Below are 15,679 nucleotides of genomic sequence, written 5' to 3'. Positions count from 1 at the left end.
CTTCTTGACCGGTCATTTACCCTATTCATCTGTTAAAGTTGCATAACGTGACATCATCAAGGTAATCTTGGACTTTTTATGTATTTGTTTCTGTCCCCTGTTAATTCCAAAAATTTAGAAAGAAATTTGGAAGTAGATTCCAATGAGACCCTTTAAACATTTTTTTTTCGTTTGAAGAAGGGTTGAACTATGGTGGCTAAATATTAATAAGGATTGCAAATGCATTGTGTACGTATTTTGTAGATAACCCCTCGGATTTAACCTAACTTCTTGGCCGGTCATTTACCCTCTTCATCTTTTAAAATTGCATGACGTGACGTCACCAAGGTAATCTTGGATTTTTTCCATCCTTCAAATCAACTGCAAACGAACGTGTGGGTCTGCCTCATTGTTTATAGAGCGTTTGTGACAAGTACGATACTGTAAGTCATAACATTTCTTGCTGGTTGCACTTTTCGAATCGTCTGTCTACTTTATTATCGCAGTTAGTTGTGCCCGCGACAACCGAACAAGACTCAATTGTTTCGCAATACGTATCTATTATCTATTTCAGCAGGTGTCGCTGGATGCGTTAGTTCCCTTATCGTAATCATCATCATCATTATTATCTAGCTGCACATGCCCGTGTTTGTGATTGTACGTCTGTGTCTGTCAACATATCTCTTTCTCCGGTAGACCCTCCACTCTTTTCTCACTTTTTCTTGGGTTGTATCTCGTGTGCTACTGACCAAGCAAACTGTTGGCAAACCGTGATCGGCGATGAACGTTTTACATATTATTATTGTTGTTGCTTTCCCTTTCGTTGAAGGATCGTGGAGTAGCATCGTATGCGGTACGACGGCGTGATCGCGGGCGCGGTACCCTTTTTTGGCACTCGGGGGTCTTCCGGACGGTGACGACACCTGCGGTGACTTGACAGCAGTAAGGGTTGCGCGTAACAGACTAAAATCGGTAAGAAACACTCGACGTTCTAGTTCTAGGTGGTGTAAAATTATCATTATCCTTTTGTTAGAGTGGTAGCTGTCGACGACCCAGATTGGTTGTTTGTTTTTGTGAAACAATTTGATATAAGGACCAGGTAAGTTGATTTTTTATTTATTTCAATAATGAACGGGCAAAATACACAGTTACAACTTTAAGTATTAAATAACATGTATATCAAAGTTATTTCATTTGTTCTATGCTTAAATAACGTTAAGCGATAAATATTCCGGATGTTCGGCTTTGGATCATTTTAATAATAAAATATAATTATTTTGCTGATAATGTTGAATTATGTGAATGCCTATAAATATATATGTGTAAGTAGGACCATCATTGCCGATTCCTTGATCCAATAATAATTACTAATGGTTTAGTTTTTTACATTTATGAGAAATATTAGATCTTCAACATTCTTAAGATGCAGAACAAAACCCTGTCGCCTGTCTGTTGTTATGTCACTCTTTCGTAGTTTCTACAGTTTTTCCTTTTTTTTAATGAAATTTTCATTTAGCAGCTGCAAACAGGAATCTCGTATTACATGTAACAAAAAATTGAACTTTGTAATTCTTAACGATAATAATGGTCTTTTCTTTGCGTAAACTTTATTAAAAATGATTTAGATACTAATTTTTTCTCAAAGTAGTAAGTCTCAAAATTGTCTAAATATTTACCTAAATTTACGTAGCCTGTCGATAGAGTTGACAAAAAAAGAAAACGTTACTTTAGAAAATGCCATTTTCTGATTGAAAATCAAGGAACTTTAAATGTTTTAATGTGGCAATAAACTATTTCACAAATTCCATTTAATTTATTTAATATTAAGCAAATAATGTTTGCATTATGTAAACTAATGTTTGAAAATAATTTTTCCACGCGCTTTTAATTAGAAATTATGTCTAATTAAATTAGATATTATGTAATAAGTAGGTACTGGTTTCAAATGTACTATGGAAATTAAAACAAGAGCTGACCGAATTGTTAATATAAATCAAAACAATTTATTCGTTTCTACACCACTTTTGTTATTAAGTAAATTACGATAATTTCTTTATAAAACGACACTTTACACTCAATTTACACATGCAAATGGAATTTTTTTTTTCATTTTTCTATGATCGATTTGCATCTCTAATGAATAATTATCATACTACAATAATTAATTTGTTACATAAGTTTAAACAAAAATCTACTGTTTTTACAAATAAAATCATTGCACATATTATAGATACCTACTAGTTTCGTAACAATGCATCTTGGTTTTCATTTGTTTTTTAATAAAGATCGTATCTAGTAATTGTTGCAATTGTTTTATATTATTATTAAAATAGGCGTTGTAATTGTTGCTATAGAATTTAGTGGTTTCTGAGCGCAGTAAGAAATAGGTGATTGACTAGATCAGGTTATCTTTGGTTATGTCGGTTTAGGTTTGGTTAGGTAAGGTTGTTTCACTCTAAGTTAGGTTAAATTGGATTCATTCAATCTTTAATTGCTAATTTTAGGTTAATTTAGTGGTTTCTCAGCGCAGTAAGAAGTAGATGATTAACTAGTTTTAGTTTATCTTAGGTTATGTCGGTTTAGGTTTGGTTAGGTAAGGTTATTTCAGTCTAAGTTAGGTTATATTAGATTCATTCAATGTTTAATTGCTAATTTTAGGTTAACCAGGTATCGAACAGGAAATTATGTCATAGAATTTCTCAATAAGTTAATATTTTTTTGGTGCCTACCTTTATGTTTCTGTTTGTACTGGTTTATATTTAATATTTATTTTTATATCATGCGTATATTTTGAGTTTTTAATAAATTCGTCCTCGAGTACCGTAATGTGTAAATATGGGTTTTCTATTTACTCTTTAAATCTTTTTTCATGCTAAACATTTTTTAACACGTACCTAATGACCACATAAGCAGTGACATATTCTGCAAAATTAACAATAATTTTTACCGTAGCGTAGTATAAATGAAGCGAAAACGGGCGTTGTATTAAAAATTTTATTTCTGATCGACATAGGTATGGTGAATAAATAAAATATTTAGTGTAGAATAATTTTTTTTTATGAATGTTCTTTATATTTACGGTACACTAATTTTATCTAAATTTTCTTTCTGTAATTTTAAAAACATAAACTAGTTTACTCTATAAATATTTATTTAGCTGCTGCATTTACTATCATTATTAAAAACAATAACAACTTCAAGTAATTTATTGAGACAATCTCGACTGTAATTTCGATTTTGACAGGATTCATCCAGCCCTTTTAAAGCAAGTTAATATAATATCTACTTATAACAATATATCGCCATCTAGTGGTTCTGTTATTAACATGGGTACATAAACTTGATTCCAGTATATACTATCTAGAGGACTCTGAAAGCATGGTTATGACAACAGTGTCTTTATCTTGGTATTGTTTCTTTAGAACTTCCAAGATTGTCTTATTGATAATGTAAGTTGTACTTCTGTTATCTGTCACAAAGTGTAAGATTTATTTCGTCAAAATACCTACATATAAGTACAATGATAGTAAGACAGTAAGACCGCCTGCCAACTGTCAGCAGTTTTCTACTCATTTAACTGACGCTGTTTATGTGGTTATGTCAAAGAATTTTTAAAGTTGTTGACAGTAAATTAGTTTAAAAATTTATGACCATCAAAATGTAATACTTCCAACATTTCCTTCAAGTGAATTGGATTATTAACTCAGTTGATATGTCACGCTGATATAACGATTATGTTGGTACCTACCAGAAATCGTATTTGTTGCCAACATAATAATATTTCAATTAAATGAGTTTGTAATTACAGATAGATAGACAAATTGAAGCAGGACATTTGAAAATCACATTTTGGTGTCATTCTCCCTGTTTGTCCGTAATGCAACACATTGTAAATTATTTATTAATTGATTAATTGTTCATTTCGATTTGTTTAATAACATTGAGTACAGAAAAAGTTTCGATTTGCTATTATATTCGCTTCAAACGTACGACATTGTTGATTATTAATTGTTTTCAAATAGTTTTCATTTAGTTTTCCGTAATCGGTAAGAAACGAACGCAAAATAATCGAAAATTTAATTCAAATTCAATTATTGTATAAAAGCTTTGTTGGTGCATTCCTCTATAACCTAACCCAACCTCTTAGTGCGTAACACTTAAATCTTAACATTTTTCAATAATTATATAACGTAGATATACTTTAGTATATATATATGTACGTATTTACTACCAACTGTACACGTCAAATCTTTTAATGGTTATTATAATATATTATTAGAATGTATGCAACCAACTATACTCCCGAATTTAGACATTTGGACCCACTCATATTTAATCTCAAATCAAACACGTCCAATTGGAGGTTTTTAATTAAGGATTCTGATTTAGTGAAATCATCCTGGCTTTTGAAAGTAGGCTTAAGCTTAAGTAACCCCTCTATATTGACTGTCTTATTTCTTTAGATTTTTTTATTGCAAAAGTATGACATTTCACACAACTTTTATTGTTTTTCTACTATATTTTAACGAAAAGTAAAATTTGGGACCGTTTTGTTCACGGCTAGCTATGATATGAATTTTAAGAACTGTAATACTTTACCTAACATGCGTATGCGTTCTCGCGATTAATATTTATTTACACACATAATTATAAAAATAATTACTGAATTCGAATAACAGATTGCAATGTTAACATAAATAAGAGGTATATACCAGAATTATAGAGCATTGAAAACGCAAATTTGTAGACATTAATATGCAGTCATACACAAACGATTATCTATTGCAAGATTCAGTAATAACATGGATAAATAACACCATAGCAATAGCTTATTGAATTAATTTATTGTAATTTAGTTGATCTAGAATGTATATAGCAATACTTCGATTTGCTAGTCGAAATTTCGACTTACAACTCTTAATTTCAACTTGCAATTCAAAACTTCGACTTGTAATTTGAAATTTTAAGGTATAACTCGAAATTATAGTCAGCTGTGAAGACCAATGAAAAGTACCATTAAATAAAGACAGAAATAGAAGAGAGGATGTTACTATATTTCATTTGAGGTCTCACCGTCGTTCACAGGGTTGCATGGGACTTGCTCATTGTATTCTATTATCTCTATGATTAGTACTGAAAATGAAGGAAACAACCAAATGGTATTTTAGTTTTTAAAAGTTGGCAAAAAATGGACGTCTATAAGGCCATGTCCATGGTCAAACACACCTTCATTCCTTTACAATATTACACTGTATAAACTAACTAAATAGTAAACATCATCTATAAACTACATTTAACGACTGGATTAGGTAAACAATAGCCTTGTAAAACAAGAAGATAGTTCGCAGTAGTTATCAATTATAAGGTAATAACGGACATTTATAGAAATCTAATACAATTATCTAAAGAAAGTGGGCGTACCATCGTGTTTGATTTGCTAGGATAAGCAATCGAAATTAAACGTAACACTCTAGAATTATAACGTTAAATATAGTGTCCGATAAAATGATAAAATCTAACAACATAACGGATTCAGACACGAGGCAGCAGGTAGCACATCGCTGGTACTGCGTGTTCAGTAAAAGTGAACAGAAACACACGCCTGTGACCACCTACTGTAACGCTAATTGTTGTTGTTACTCTTTCGCAGAATGGTCCACTAAATTTTTCCATTTTCGATTGTTCTCAATGCTTACTTTTGATGGGTTAGGAATCTCTTCAAATATCAGGTTGATTATGGATGTTTTAAAGCATTAAAAAAATAAGTTGTAATATTTTTGAAGAATCTATAGGTACCTACTTACATTATCGTATGTATAGGTAAAGTCTGTAAATTTGGATGTAAGAGGTAATCTCCGAAACTACTCATCCAATTTTAAGGGTTCTTTCATCAAAATTTAGAATGGGCCTTCATGGACGGTGGACGCGGCGGAAAAGAAAAGGTTAGAAACGTTTGAAATGTGGTAGTATCGGTGAATAATTAGGATATCTTGCAATATTAATTTGAAATCATTTTTTCGATTTTTTATTTACCCACTACAAACAACCGCAAATTAATGAGGGAAAAATTGTTGCTGTTGTCACACCCCCGCCGGGAATCGAACCCGGGACCTTTGGCTTTACGCACCAATCTTCTGACCACTAAACTACGACAGGTGACAACCTCATTAATTTGAGGTAGTTTGTAGTGGGTAAATAAAAAATCGCAAAAATGATTTCAAATTAATATTGCATATTAATCCACTATTAAGTAACTAACAATGTCATAGGATTTCATATATTTAATATATGTATAATTAAGTTAATAAAAATCGACGGATCATTAACCTTGTAGGTCGGTTGGTCGGGTTGCTGTTGTCACCTATCGCAGTTTAGTGGTAGAACATTGGTGCGTAAAGCCAAAGGTCCCGGGTTCGATTCCCGGCGGGGAGTGTGACAACAGCAACAATTTTTCCCTCATTAATTTGAGGTGGATTGTAGTGGGTAAATAAAAAATCAAAAAAATGATTTCAAATTAATATAGCATATTAATCCACAATTAAGTAACTAACAATGTCATAGGATTTCATATAGGATACCTTGGATAGAGAAGATTAGAAATGAAGAGGTATTAGAGAGAATATGAGAACAGAGGACTCTATGGAAGTCAATAAGAGATAGGCGAAATAGGTTCTCAAGCATGATGGTCTAATCAGAGACATATTAGAGGTAGAAACAGGAGTGAAGTGAGTAGAGGTGGACCTAGATTATATTACTATCCGCAAATAGTTAAGGATAAGGGAAGTTCTAGTGTAAGGAACTGTGAAGATTAGCTCAGGATAGGAAAGAGTAGAGGTGGGTCTCCAACCAGTCTTAGGACTGACTACATTATGATGATAGTGGTGATTAATAAACGAAATATTGATATGTAAAGAAAGAAAGAGTAGGGAAGGAGTGAACATAAAGATAGGAGACCAAAAATTGAAGGAAATTGGAGGTATTAGAAAGAATAGGTGAATGGAGAGAGGACTCTCAGGAAGTCAGTAACAAGTAGGCGAGATATGTTGGTAGGACACCTTCTCAGGCATGAAGGGCTTATCAGAGACTAATTAGAGGTAGAAACATGAGTTAAGAAGAGTAGAGGCAGACCTAGATTAGATTACTGTTCGCAAGTAGTTAAGGATGTGGGGTGTTCTAGTTTTAGGGAAACGCGAAGATTAGCTCAGGATAGGAAGGAGTGGAGGTGTGTGTCCAATCAATCTTAAAATTGACGACCTTCTGATTATTAGTTCATCAAGCTGGGTCGTTTAGTGGTTATATAATAACCTAGGCCAATATTCCACAGATGCTCTTTCATGTCTTTTCTAAATTCTATTAGTCCATCTCAATGTTCTCTCTCTCCCCACCACCTACACAGTCTCTAATTCCTACAAAGAGGCTGAAGCATGGTATTCACCATAGACATATGATGATGGACGTGTCTTAGCCGTATGTCGTTGTAATAATTTCTTGGCTGGAAAAGAGTGAGAGAGATGGTGTATGGTTTCGGACTAGTGCTATCTCTTTCATTACACGCTTGCGCACTATCGTAAGAGAGATGGATATTGTCCGAAACTTCGTTCCATCTCTTTCTTCACAATTCTGACCGCTAAGGCATGTCCATTAGTATATGTCGACGGTATTCATCATATCCTCCAACAGTCGTCATCGATTCCATTTCCGATGTAGATATATTGAGACATTTAGACATAGTACAAACCAAGAATCCTGATTTATGACGTAAATCTTTGGGCATGAACTGTAATGAAAAAAGTTTCATGACGAGATCCACTTTAGTTGCTCAATATTGTACCATATACATATACGTACGAAAAAAGATGTTTGCTACGTTGTAAGTTTTGTGTTCAATGTCGGTACAAAGAATACGCTAACGTTGCGTGACAAGTGAAGCTCACATAACAAAACGTTTTTGTCATTTCCGTAATACGCACGCATTCTTGTTTGTGGTGGATCATTAAAACATATAAAGCAACGAATATAATTTTTCTATAGAAAAAAAAAATTGCCACTCACATTAAAATACACATAATGCATAATATGAGAAGCATGGTGTAGTTTACGTGGGTACTTGACGAACATTAGTACATTTAGGTAATTCTGCCATCGTTTCCGCTTAGCCCATTTAAATTACTTCTTTTGTTGATAATATGCGATTGTCATATCCCCTTTTTTTACATACAATTTTCTTTTTTCGATTTTTTAATGCTGTGGTTATAAGTACGAGTGCGGTTCAATAAGTACCCGTGTCAGAAATGAAGACACCTTTTTTTTAATTTTTTTTTTTTATTTTTCAACATAGTCCCCTTTTAGAAAGATACACTTCTCCCAACGACCCTGCCATTTTTTTTACCCCTCCAAAAAATAAGATTTGTCGAACTCTCCAAAACCCCCCCTGTCTCGGCGATGACTTCCTCGTTTGAGCTAAATTTCTTTCTCGCTAGTCATTTCTTCATGGTAGGGAACAAGATGAAGTCGCAGGGAGTCAAATCGAGTGAGTACGGGGTGTGCGGCAGCAAATTCATAACGTAATTCATGCATTTTGGCGGCAACAACTCCTGATGAATGTGCCGGTGTGTTATCGTGTTGAAAACGCGCCTTCTTTTTCGTCAAATGCGTCCGTGTCTCCTTCAATTTTTTGTCGAAGCGGTCCAATTACTCATTGTAATATTGTCCAGTGATCGTTCTTCCTTTTCCTAAAAAATTCGTAAAATGATTTCCTCGGCAACAACGTTTGTCAGGCTTCTTGGTCGCTCCTATCAAAAACGGATCTTTGTCCACGTTTAAATTCGTTGAAGCAATATCTAACTGTGGTCGTAGATAGCGTAATGTCTCCATAAACATTATCCAACTTTGTTTTCATCTCCTCGCATTTTTCCCATCGAAAAACAAAAAGCGAGTTACCGAACGATACTGCCCTTTTTCCATCTTAGCGAAAATAACGAAACACGTCTCAGTCGAATGGCTGCCAAATTCAAACTAACCTATCAATCAGTCTGAAATTCGTTTTGGCGTGGTTTGATAGATGGCAGTACACGATGACAACACCAATTTCCCTCAGGAACGTCCTCTGTCTTTAAACATGGGTAGTTATTGAACCGCCCTCGTACATCAGAAATCAATTGGAAATGAACATTTTCTGAAATTTTTGCGAGAAAAGGTTTGAGTTCTTGGAGATGAAAAAATTCAATTGGGCATTTTTACTCGACAAATATTGCTCCTTTTAAGCTCTCATTCAATTGGGCATTATGGGGAAGTTGTCCTCATGGATGTGTGAAATGGATTATTATAACAATGTCAAAACCTTGTTTGTACTTTGAGAAAACAACAAAGTCAAAAGGATTTCCAATAAGAAAAGAACATGATCAGGAACGTTATTAGCTGAGGAATGCTTTTGTTTAATTGCATTGGATCTTAAGGATACGATAGGTAAAGGCAACGCGTACGAAATTTTTTTTTGTTTTGGAGTCATCCAGTTCGGTACTTTTGGGTGCCCAATTGAGCTATTTGTTTTTGTTTTTCCTGTATGTATTTATGTGTATTTGTATATCCGAAATAGGGCTAATTTTCGCGGCCTTGTTTGGTGCCCAAATGGATATCTTCAAAAACTACCGGCCTTAGGTGCCCAATTGAGTTATGCCCCATTTCGCAAGTGCAAAAATCTTCTAATTCATGAAACGGGATTTAAAACAAGTGACCTTAACTTTGAGACCTTCAGCAACTTTTAATGCTTCCCATTCTTTATTTTTTCGTGATAAACGATGATGGGTTATAAAATTTTGAAAGTCTCGAAGAAGACCGTTTGTTAAAACCTTTTTTTCATTAATTAGACATAATTGCATAATTCGTGAAATCGGCAATTTCACATATTAGATGCAACGTAACTATTATTTGTTATTAACCTTTGCCCTTGACTTTCTATTTTATATGACATTACTTTTAACTTCTTTTTGTTTCTTCGTAATACAGCACATTTCCTGCGAAGGTCAATGTACACTACCTAATGTACTCTATCACTTTCGTTCAAGATGATTGTTTATTAATGACTAGAGATTTTGCCCATTTTCGGTTTGCCTTTCATACATTTTAGCACAAGCGTAGTCATTAGCTTCTTAAATAATATCGAAAATTTCACATTCACCTCTATTAAAGGGACAATACGGAAAGTAATTTTAAAACAGTTAAGAAACTATACGATGTTTTCTGTGGAAATAATAATAAATATTAATTTAAAATTATTTCGTTAATCAAAGCTAATTGAGAGTAAGTAAATAAAATTATAGTTACTTCAAATAACATCGACGTTGCGCCTTCTGAGTAGGGTTTCTTCAGGGTGGATCGTAAAATTAAATTTTTTTTTATCGAATCTGTTTTTCATTTTTATTGAATTTTATTTCTTGCATTTTTGACAATTTTCATTGATGACAATGAGAAAACAGTACACATTAACTAATTTGAATTAATATATTCATAAACACACATTGGATTTTTTATGACGTGCAGGTGAATTTCTGTTAGTGAATAACCTTATGACTTCACGTGGAAATATACTTATTCTCATTGAATATGCTAATCATTGGGTTTAGGTTAAGGACACCATTTATTTCAAATATTCTATTTATATACATTTCTTTAAATAAGCTATTGCAAGTCCCTACTGAATGATTTTTTTACATTTGCTTAATTACCACGGTTTCTTGTTCTCTATACTATGAATTTATTTCGAATTTTCTCCCAGAACAGCTAAAGCTAGTAACTAAGATAACCCTGTGACTAAATTAAGTTTATAGACATAGAAACTGCTTGATCTAGTAGTCCGTCAGGATATTCTAGCAATTGCTAGTTCTATACTTCATTTATTTTCTCTAGCGATTTCCCCTTCCAATGTCTTGGATGTGCGCTGGCAAAATCGTACGTAGGGGAACTCTCGACGCTTGTTCATTAAACATACTTTTTCATACAGTACCTGCCAAAAGTTTTGTTCAATCATAATTAGTAGTACGAGTCGAAAACAAGTGTTAAAACCTTTAATATGTCTTCAAATATAAATAAACACCTCGTTGATAATTTCAGTAGTAAATGGTACCAATAACAGCACATTTGAGCAATGCAATTGTAACTGATAGGATGGTCACTTTTTCCGTGCAGTACTGTAAGGATTATATGCTCCTCACCGGTTAAGAGTTTGGCAGAGAGTTGTCTCCTTCCTTTTCTGGCCTAGTGCTGTTCTTTTCTACTTTGCGCCGGTCAAACTGAAGGTCACATCACTACAGAAACTAAACGAAGTATATCTCGAACATTCGAGATTATTCTACAGCATTCCATTACCTTTCGGAATGGTATGGTTGTAGTTGTTTACCTTTACTTTCTTGACGTTGTGAACTCTATAGGTTCATTGAATTACTAGAAACAGTGCAGCTAACGTTATTTGTAGAAAATTGCTACATTTAAAAGGGATTTAAAAATGTTTGTCAAGACCCTTAAGAATATCGACTTGTCGAACTGAATGCACGGCGTAGCTACCTCCACGTGGTAGGCATAAAACCAAAAAGAACAAGCAGTTCATGTTATCTGTGGATTTCCTTTGTTCAAGTCGATATTCTTATGAACCTTGTTGATTATTTTTGGATTCCATAAAATGTAGTAACAAACTACAGATGGCGTTAATCACTTTGTTTGTAGTAATTCAAGGCTTATATGGATACCGACTCGTTGAACTGAACCCGCGGTATAGCTACTTCTACGTGGTAGGCATATAGCCAAACAGAACAAAAAGTTCATGATGGCTATGAATTTCCCTTGGATAAGTCGATATCACTTGGAACCTTATTGATTATTTTTAAATTCCATAAAATGTAGTAACAAACTACAGATGGCGTTAATCACTTTGTTTGTAGTAATTCAAGGCTTATATGGATACCGACTTGTCGAACTGAACCCGCGGTATAGCTACTTCTACGTGGTAGGCATATAGCCAAACAGAACAAGAAGTTCATGATGGCTATGAATTTCCCTTGGATAAGTCGATATCACTTGGAACCTTGTTGATTATTTTTGAATTCCATAAAATGTAGTAACAAACTACAGATGGCGTTTATCACTTTGTTTGTAGTAATTCATGGTTTATAAGGATACCGACTTGTCGAACTGAACCCACAGCGCAGCTACCTCTACGTAGGGTAGCAGACACAACCAAACGCAACAAAACTTTCATGGTGGTCACTAGTAAGCCTTTATTCAACCAATGGTTATTATATCATAATTATCTACAAGGAAAATAAACTGACTGAATATAGTTTCATGTAATACAGAACTTCTACAAAATAGATTACTGAAGAAGAATATCCTAACCTTATATTCTTAATCTACAATCTCTTGGTAACCTATAAAATCCCTTATACATTCCTTATTTTTATAAATGCCCATACGTTCTTTTGCATTCTCTTAATTTACCAATCCTTTGAATGTCTCCAACGTTTCTATCCCATTGCCACTATCACTCACCATCTATTCTCATTCGTCCATTCCTTTGTTCTCAATACATCCTCCCAATGTATGCATCATAGTTTCATTCTCCTTTTCACAACTCCTTCGTTCTCTTACATCCAGTATTTATATTCTCTGTACCTTCATCAGCCACTTTAAACTTTGCTAATATGTACCTACATCAATTCCTATTTTATCTGCCAGATATTGTAGTCATCAAACCTCCTTGCCATGAATCCTACATCACTAACTACTGTGTATCTTCAGTCTTTCATTATTTTTTTTAAGTCATTTTACTTATATTCCTGACCATTCCTCTCCACTCATACACTTGCTCTCGATCTATTTTTATCTCTATTAATTTTATCGTCGTATCTACTTTTCCTACCTATCTTTAGCACCCTTTGTCTTCATATTTCCTTCCTTATATCACTTTCCTCTAGCCACTGCAATCTTTTCTCATTATTTATCACTCTTTTTATACACAGTTGTATCATTTTATCACATTCTATCCCGATGCCAATCTTTCAATTTCTTGAAAGCTAGAACCAATAATGCTTCCGAACGCTAAGATGTCCTCTATTCTCCTGTTCTTTTGATATCTCCTCATTTATTAAAATACATTAATTTCCACGACTTTGTGACCTAATGCGTATGTTTCGTCGTTGTTGCTACTGTCACCACTCGTAGCTTAGTGGTTAGGGCAGTGATGTGTAAAGCTGAGGGTCCCGGGTTCGATTCCCGGCGGGGTTATAACATCAACAACAATATTTCCTCATTAATTTGAGGTAATTTGTAATTGGAGTTCCACAATTCACCTTCTTGCTTTCAATTACTGTTTGGTAAAGTGAGAGAAAAGTTAACACTCTGTAGGTTTTGTCGTCTAAAACAGTGTAAGATCCAGATAAATTAAAACTTATGACGTCCTAATGTAATAATTCAAACTTTAAAATGAAAATAAAAACATCTGTGGAGATAGCAATCTTCGAAGAAGTCATAATAATTCAAGAATACCTTCTGTACGCTATTACATATTTTTTTATTATTGCGAATGTACATTTATTTTAAGATATTTTAAACATTTCTTCGTATATTTCGCTTCAGTTTAAAGCGGATATTATTATCGTATACAAGCCCGGTGATGGTATAGTCGATTTTTAGCCAACTTTCCAAGAATTTAGTTGCTTAACCTTGCGTGACAATTTGAGATTTAAGGAATGCGTTTACTGGTGGAAATCCCGGCAAAACAGGGTTCATAAACCCGCGATAAAATTTTGCTTGTGACGTTTATTATCTTATTCGACCACCCAAATTTAGACGCTTCTTGAACTTCTCATTCAAATTATACAGGAAGTGTTGAGAAAGTCATTGATAGTTTTTTGACCTCATGTTCTGCATTTCTTATAGAATTCTTATGTTTGTACATTTGCATCTATTTATTTTTATTTATTTATTATTAAAACATTTTATCTTACCTCTCTTAGGTCTTGTCACGGATAATGCCTAGTTCCCTCCCATATACCTGTTTTTAATTAGGGTTGAAATTTTCGGTATGTCGAATTCCCTCCTAATTATACATCAATTGCCTCCCAACGGCGGCGGATGACCTAGAGTGCTAATTGCCACTACAAAGCCATAAAGAGTTGTTTAAATAATAGAGCCTCACATCACATATTAATCTTAATATTATTCATAAATTATAGACACCGCAATAACAATAATAATTTTATCAGGCTGCCCTTCTATTCGTCAAATACAAGACAAACTAGATCTAATAAAGTTTTTCTGGATGATTGCATAAAAAAGCTAGACGCACACGAATTTCCAAACATTGAATTTGTTAAGGTAGTGGGAAACCATTTTAAAATTAAATAAATAAACATTTCATAACTGATATGTTTTTTTTCTGAAATTATTTTATCTTTAATTTACTGAAGTATTGAAGTGCACTATAAATATATATTTATTTTCGATAAATAAAATCGGTAAGTAGTCGTTAACTTATGTGTAATTATCGGAGTTGATATGAACGGGAGGGAACTTGGCTAGTACCCGGGGGGGAATTCGACATCTATATTTTAACCAAAACTACCTGCGGGAGGGAATTCGGCATCACCGCTTGTCACAGTATGACCCTGCCTATTTAATTAAATTCTTTTCGATACGTTCTTACTTTACTTTTGATATACTCATAGTGGACCACACAAAACATAACAGTTTAATAAAATTGCATGTCTAGGGTATTTTTCTTTGAGATTTACCAACTAAGTGCTTTTAATTTTTGAAAAATTGCATTCTAAGTAGTAAAAACGAAGGACACATTGTAGGTATGGACATCTATTAAATTATTCCACATTTGTTAAAAAGAATGAATCATTTTTTTTACCATTTTGTTACCATCGTCAGTTGTTTGAATTGAAACTTTTTATGCGAAACTGTGAGGTAGAGTTAATGAGTATTGAGGCTGAGAGTAAATTAGTTGGAATGTGTAGACACTAATACAATTTGTCCTTTTCTAATAACTGCTTGCCCAAAATGAGAGGAATATTGGATAAGAGAACATAAAGTCACGATTACAGTGAATAAAACCATGTTTCCATTTAATTTATACAAAATGTTTCTAATTATTGATACGAAGAAATTTGACTAGGAGAATCACTAATTGTAAAATTATAACAACATCGGGTATAATGACAAACCTCATGTAACGTTTGCCCAACCACAATTACATATGACGTCTTACCTTTGAGTGTTCAAACCAATAATTAAAATTTCGCTACTAACGACAAGGAACCCCGAAATAAAGTCATGTTTCTACTGCTACAATTGCATTTTTTTGACATTTATTGCCATCACCGTATGGGCCGAAATCATTACCTCTGTTTTGTCTTCCATTTATAATGACACCCAGTATTACATCAAAATATAGCCGGTCTCTAGGGTGATGCTGCAACCATCGAGTTCTAAAAAAAAATTTATTTTGGTGTTTCATTTCCACCAGCCAATAATACTGGTGGGCGAGCAGTCCCTCCGGGCTATGCCGGAAGGTAGGGCGGAAGGCCCTCTTCAGCCTGCTTTCAGGAATCGTGGGAATGGGTGGGTAGTGGTTCGGGTGAGAAAGATGAGACGGACGAAATGAAGACAGAAGAGAATGAAAGATTATCTGTGGAATATTACT

The 15,679-nt window shown here is 33.8% G+C and overlaps 1 protein-coding gene across 1 annotated transcript in view; it reads left to right on the top strand.

The window, feature by feature from the left end:
* Positions 1 to 863: 863 nt before the first annotated feature.
* LOC108738953 (scavenger receptor class B member 1) overlaps positions 864 to 15,679 on the top strand; it is a 162,570-nt gene continuing 147,754 nt past the window's right edge. The window contains exons 1-2 of the mRNA XM_025974966.1: positions 864 to 951; positions 1,013 to 1,078. The gene's annotated coding sequence lies outside the window, so the exon portion shown is untranslated. The remainder of the gene's footprint in view (positions 952 to 1,012; positions 1,079 to 15,679) is intronic.

This window comes from Agrilus planipennis, unplaced genomic scaffold, assembly GCF_000699045.2.
Source record: "Agrilus planipennis isolate EAB-ADULT unplaced genomic scaffold, Apla_2.0 scaffold118, whole genome shotgun sequence".
In the NCBI taxonomy this organism is placed as follows: Eukaryota; Metazoa; Arthropoda; class Insecta; order Coleoptera; family Buprestidae; genus Agrilus; species Agrilus planipennis.
The sequence above is the reverse complement of the archived record's forward strand: the minus strand, read 5'-3'. Positions and strand labels throughout refer to the sequence as shown.